Source organism: Lethenteron reissneri, unplaced genomic scaffold, assembly GCF_015708825.2.
Source record: "Lethenteron reissneri isolate LAM-NWPU_2019-01 unplaced genomic scaffold, ASM1570882v1 scaffold_1930, whole genome shotgun sequence".
NCBI lineage: Eukaryota > Metazoa > Chordata > Hyperoartia > Petromyzontiformes > Petromyzontidae > Lethenteron > Lethenteron reissneri.
The window spans coordinates 60134-66846 of record NW_026891697.1 but is presented as its reverse complement, the minus strand read 5'-3'; the positions used below and the strand labels follow the sequence as shown (position 1 = coordinate 66846).

Genomic DNA, 6713 nt, shown 5'->3' with positions numbered 1-6713 from the left:
TCTATGCGGCTCGGCGGGAAGGTGTAGCACCACGCCCCCTCGCCTCCCATTGGTCCGAGCGACCTCATTAATATTCACATGACGGCACGTTCAGCCCGCTGATTGGTTGATTCCGCCGAGGTGCATTAACGTGTCTCTGGGTGGGGTGGGGACCATGTGGCAATGGCTGCTGTGTGTGCCGCATTTTTCCCGCCAATTTTTTTTTTATTACTACACGTGGACTATACGCGTATTATAGTTCGATTTAAAGCTTTCGTGACTGCAGGGATTCATCTTCTTGGTTCTTTCGGTAAAGTCGCGTAGAAGGAAAATAATAAAAATAAAACATAATAAAATAATTCTCAAGACGTTTCGGGCACAACGCAAGCAGCCGTCCTCAGGTGAAGAACAGGGCTGTCAGGCGCTGTTCTTTTATTTTATTATTTCCCTTCTACGTGACTTTACCGAAAGAACCAAGAAGATGAATCCCTGCAGTCACGAAAGTTTTAAATCGAAATTTACTTCTTGTTTTAAAATAAAGCAATTAAACGTAAAATGTAAACACTTGCCGCACATGAAGAACCACAAGCACAAGATCTCCCGTGATAGCATATGATAGAACCTCCTTACAGCCATATATTTTAAATCACTCTCACACTCTCCACTCAGTCACACAGCCCTCTCTCTCTCTAGAGTTGAAGCTTTCGTGACTGCAAGGATTCATACTCTTAGTTCTTTCGGTAAAGTCACGTAGGTAAAAAAATGAAATTTAAATTAATAAAATAAAACAGTGATTTTATTGTTTTATTTTATTAATTTTAATTTCATTTTTTTACCTACGTGACTTTACGGAAATAACTAAGAGTATATTCTCTCTCTACACGTCACCCCCCCACCCCCCGAGACAAAGATCCCCCGTGTAGCCTGTAACAGACTGTAGGGGCAAGTGCTGTTCGCGAGCACCTATGAAGGCTCGCACGGCACACGAGGGGTGGGTGGCCAGCACCACGCCCAGACACCTTCGTCTCACGAGCGGCGATGTGTGCGAGTGTTGTGTGTAGTGTGTGTGTGTAGTGTGTGTGGTGTGTGTGTGTGTGTAGTGTGTGTGTGTGTAGTGTGTGTGTGTAGTGTGTGTGGTGTGTGTGTAGTGTGTGTGTGTGTAGTGTGTGTGTGTGTGTAGTGTGTGTGTGTAGTGTGTGTGGTGTGTGTGTAGTGTGTGTGTGTGTAGTGTGTGTAGTGTGTGTAGTGTGTGTGTGTAGTGTGTGTGTGCGAGTGTTGTGTGTGTGTAGTGTGTGTGTAGTGTGTGTGTGTAGTGTGTGTGTGTAGTGTGTGTGTGCAGTGTGTGTGTGCGAGTGTTGTGTGTGTGTAGTGTGTGTGAGTGTAGTGTGTGTGTGAGTGCTGTGTGTGTGTAGTGTGTGTGTGTAGTGTGTGTGTGAGTGCTGTGCGTGTGTAGTGTGTGTGTGAGTGCTGTGTGTGTGTAGTGTGTGTGTGTAGTGTGTGTGTGTAGTGTGTGTGGTGTGTGTGTGTAGTGTGTGTGTGTAGTCTGTGTGGGGTGTGTGTGTGTAGTGTGTGTAGTGTGTGTAGTGTGTGTGTGTAGTGTGTGTGTGTAGTGTGTGTGGTGTGTGTGTGTAGTGTGTGTGTGTAGTGTGTGTGTGTGCTGTGTGTTGGCTGTGTGAGTGTGTTGTGTGTGTGTTGGCTGTGTGTTGGCTGTGTGTGTGTGCTGTGTGTGTTGTGTGTGTGCTGTGTGTTGGCTGTGTGTGTGTGTTGTGTGTGTAGTGTGTGTGTTGGCTGTGTGTGTGTGTGTTGTGTGTGCTGTGTGTGTGCTGTGTGTTGGCTGTGTGTGCGAGTGCCGTGGACTTTCCGTCACCGGTTAATTTCACTGCTCCCCAGAGCAAGAGTCGAGTCTTTGTGTCGAGCTGGGCGCTAGAGACCGCGCACAGATTTACTCTCCTTACACAGAGTGATAGACACAAAGAGTGACAGACACAGAGTGATACACACACAGAGACACGTAGACCACGAGTGTAACAGTCACAGGCAGAGACTCTCACACAGAGAGACGCCTCGACACGAGGAGCCGATGAACCAAATGGAACCCCGAGAATCGCGGTGGGGACCCAGGGACGCAGTCTCCGTGAGCAGGGCGAGAGAGACAACCTCGCCTCCTCCTCTCAGCTGTGATGCTGCTGCAGCTGCTGCTGGGGGTGACCAGGGACGTGGGGTCGCCTCCAATACCCAGCGATAGCAGCAGCAGCAAGGCGACTGGGCGACTCTAACTAGGCGACTAGCACGACTGGGCGACTGTGACCGGGCGACACGAATTGTGCGACTGTGACCGGGCGCCAGCAGCGTGCAGAGCGCGGCAAGTTGCTGGGGCTGCCACCTGTAAAGAGCCGGTCCAGAGCACCACGTGACACGTGCCCGGGGGGGGGGGGATTGGTACGAAATAGGGCCCGGTGTGTTGTGTCATCGGCATACATAACGTGGTTAAGCAATAGGGAGCCATCCCTTGACTGCACCCGGGCATCGATCAGCCTCCCATTGTATCTGTACCAGATGGGAATTCCTCCGGTACGGCTATTGAAGGCTTCACGAACTACGTGGTCGAAATAGATGTGAAATAATGTGGGAGCCAGAGGACATCCCTGTCGCACCCCAACGTGTACAGGGAATGGCTCTGACACCCTGCCACGTAGTTTTACCCAGGCCCGCTCACCATCATGAAGGTCCTTAATGAGCGTGAGCAGAGGGTCAGGGACTCCGAAAGCACAAAGAACAACCCAGAGCCCAGTCCGACTGATGGTATCATAGGATTTGACCAGGTCAATGAAGCGTAGATGTAGGTCTTGTTGGAATTCCCTACACCTCTGCTGTTGCAGACGAACAGATAATATGGCATCTGTGCAGGAAACCGCACACACAAGGATCCGTCTCACACACACACACACGAATCAGTCTCACACACACGCACGGAACCACGCTCACCTCGCGTTTTTTGTCCTCCTCTCGCGAAGGGCTGCTGCTGCTTTGTGTGCACAAGCGGCGGCAGCGGCAGCGGATGGTGATGATTGTGATGCCCTCGCGTGTGCGGTGTGTGCGAGAGGGAGGAGATCTAGAGGGGTGGATGCGGTGGCTGTGAAGGAGTGCGCCGTGGTCGCTTTGACTGCGTGTGGCTGAGTGGGTGGGCAGGGGGAGGCGTGGGTTTGGTGGTTGGTGGCGATGCTGGAGGTGGAGGGGGGGTGGTGGATGATGTCCGGGGGTTTGTGGGGCACCACGCGATGGGGTTCACCCGCCCCCCGGCCAGCCCCGCCCCATGGCCAGCCCCCCCCCCCCGGCCAGCCCCCCCCCCCGGCCAGCCCCCCCCCCGGCCAGCCCCCCCCCCCGGCCAGCCGCCCCCACCCGGCCAGCCCCCCCCCCCTGGCCAGCCCCCCCCCCCCCGGCCAGCCCCGCCCCGCAACGAGGCTCTTGCTAAGCGCTGCCCGCCACCCACGCAACTTACTCCTCATGCCCCCCCTTCATCCCCCCCCCCTCTACTGCAGGTAACTCCCCTCCAACACTGCCCAACCCCCTCTCACACCCCCCTCCCACTCGCTCACACCAACCCAACACCGCACCCACCATGCACCTCCCCGCGCGCCTCTCGGCTTCTGTCTGCTGCATTCCTCTTGCTCCACAATTCACTGCGAGTTGCGGGTGCGGAGAGTGAAAGGGAGTGTCACGTGTTAGGCCGATCTGCTGCTCATAGCCCCGTTCACGAGCTCCGAGCCCCGTTCACGAGCTCCTAACGCTCGCGGCCGCAGAGCACAGCCACTCCGCGGTTGTCGATGCGGCTGCTGTGGTTGAGCAGCGTTGTTGGTGCTCGCTGTGGAGGTAGCTCTAGACCTGTGAGAGGGGTCTGCCAGAGGTCGCAAACGGGTTTTGATTCCTTACCCGTACCCGGCCGCACCAGGGTCGCAATCGCGTACCCGTACCCTACCCGTACCCGTACCCTACCCGTACCCGGCCGGGAATCGTGTAGGGTACGGGTACGAGTACCCGATTGCGACCTCTGGGATGAAGCCATGTTGCAGGCGCGGGTCGGTTGATTCTAGGAACTTGAATTGTGAGAAGAGACAAGACGTTGGGAAATGAGTGACAAACGGTTACTCACCAGTGACTCACGGTCTACCCGTACCCAGCCGCACCAGGGTCGCAAATGGGTACCCGTACCCGGCTGGGTACGGGTAGCCGGGTATCGGGTATGGTACGGGTATCGGGTACCCGGTTGCCACCTCTGGGGTCTGCCTACTCATCACACGCGCGTACGGGCAACAGTGGGCAGCGTGTGTGCGTGTGAGAGGTACGACCTTCATAGGCGCTCGCTCACAGCACTTGCCTCTAACAGTCTGTTTAAGGATGTCTGGGATATATTTTGTCTTTGACAAGTGTACCGTATTTTCCCGCATGTAACCCGCGGTGTAGACCACTTTTTACAAACAAAACAAGACCCTGCGGGGTATATGGAGGTGCGGGCTGTCCCAAACATATTTTACACGTGTGACATGTCATAACTCGATCTTGATTTGAAGCTTTCGTGACTGCATCAGGTGGGACGCTTGTGTTGTGCCCGAAACGTCGTGATTTTTTTTTATTTTATACCTACGTGACTTTATCGAAAGAGCCAAAGAGTATGGTGTAATTTTTATTTCGATTTAAAGCTTTCATGACTGCAGGGATTCATCTTCTTGGTTCTTTCGGTAAAGTCACGTAGAATGGAAATAATAAAATAATAAAAATAAAACATAATAAAATAATTCTCACGACGTTTCGGCCACAACGCAAGCAGCCGTCCTCAGGTGAAGAACAGGTCTGTCGATAAGACAGAGTCTGAATGACACGTCCTGGGCTTGGAGCGACTATTTAAGCTGGGAGGGAGGAGGAAGAGCGCCTTGACAAAATAATTTGCATATCAAGAGGAATTTTAGCATTCATTCTAGATTTGAAGCTTTCTTGACTGCAAGGATTCATATTCTTAGGGTTTTTTCGGTAAAGTCACGTAGGTAAAAAATTAAAATTAATAAAAGTAAAATAAAATAATTTAAATTTTTTACCTACGTGACTTTACCGAAAAAACGTAAGAATATGAATTTTAGCATATTTATGGGAAATGCAGATATGCGACTAGTACTACTTGTGAAATGCGTAGTATGGTGTAACTCGTTAATTTTTTTTCCACTGTAGATCACTTACCTTTGACTAAAGCACTGCTGAATAAACCATTCACGCTAAAATTGCACATGTAATCAGGTTTCAAATGATTCCAATTGTTTGTACAATGAAACGACAATGTTTGAAGTGGGTGCACTTTGTTTACCGGCGACGGGAGAGCTGGGGGGGGAGAGGTGGGGGGTTGGGGGCGAGACAATGGCGTTGCCGCTATTGTCTGCGCAGTGCACAATCTAGCAGTGCTAAAACTGTACTTATCTACCAGTTGTGTGTTACCTTTTTACTGTTTTAAGTTCACTCGTTTCCGGTTAGTTAGTTTTCTTTGTGCACGTTATGATTTAATGTTTACAATTGATAGTGGAATGTATTACAAATGTAGACTTCGTATTAATATGATACAATTAAGCTGCGGTAACGACGTTAAATATATGAATGAATGCGGGGTATATGTGGAGGTGCGGGCTTTCTGAAATTAGTTTTACACAAAACGCTATTTTAAATCCTTAATATTAAGTTCACTTGCTTGCGTGCTTGCGTGCTTGCTTGCTTACGACCGTGTAAATCTTTCGGTCGTTTTTTAACTCACTTCCCGTCATCCAATCGAGCTTACATTTTGCACACAGACTCGTTGTGCGTGACAATACATTTTCCTGAAAAAACAAATTCCAAATTTTACACTGTTTAGGGGATTTTTATATATTTATTTACCAATTGCTTAATGCTGCCAGGCTATCATCTGACCCATAGGTGGCAGCCATCTCAAGACAGAGGACGAGAGGACTCTAGCCTCCCGTTTCAAACACCAATGTGGGCTGAAATAAAACCGATGCCACGCATATAAAGGATTTATAGTGAAAAACTTTGTTTTTACGGGTTCATTTTTTGCAGGGTATATGCGTCTGCGGGCTATATGCGGGAAAATACAGCGCTTGCCCCAACAGTCTGTTTAAGGATGTCTGGGATATATTGTGTCTTTGATCAGTACTACTCGCTCACAGCGCTTGCCCCAACAGTCTGTTTAAGGATGTCTGGGATATATTGTGTCTTTGATCAGTACTACTCGCTCACAGCACTTGCCCCAACAGTCTGTTTAAGGATGTCTGGGATATATTGTGTCTTTGATAAGTACTACTCGCTCACAGCACTTGCCCCAACAGTCTGTTTAATGATGTCTGGGATATATTGTGTCTTTGATAAGTACTACTCGCTCACATCACTTGCCCCAACAGTCTGTTTAAGGATGTCTGGGATATATTGTGTCTTTGATAAGTACTACTCGCTCACAGCACTTGCCCCAACAGTCTGTTTAAGGATGTCTGGGATATATTGTGTCTTTGATAAGTACTACTCGCTCACAGCACTTGCCCCAACAGTCTGTTTAAGGATGTCTATGATATATTTTGTTTTTGATAAGTACTACTCGCTCACAGCGCTTGCCCCAACAGTCTGTTTAAGGATGTTTGGGATATATGGTGTCTTTGATAAGTACTACTCGCTCACAGCGCTTGCCCCAACAGTCTGTTTAAGGA

The 6713-nt window shown here is 49.9% G+C and overlaps 1 protein-coding gene across 1 annotated transcript in view; it reads left to right on the top strand.

Moving 5' to 3' along the window:
- Positions 1 to 6713, top strand: part of LOC133339586 (uncharacterized) — a 111083-nt gene that overhangs the window by 75649 nt on the left and 28721 nt on the right. The gene's annotated exons all lie outside the window — the stretch shown is intronic.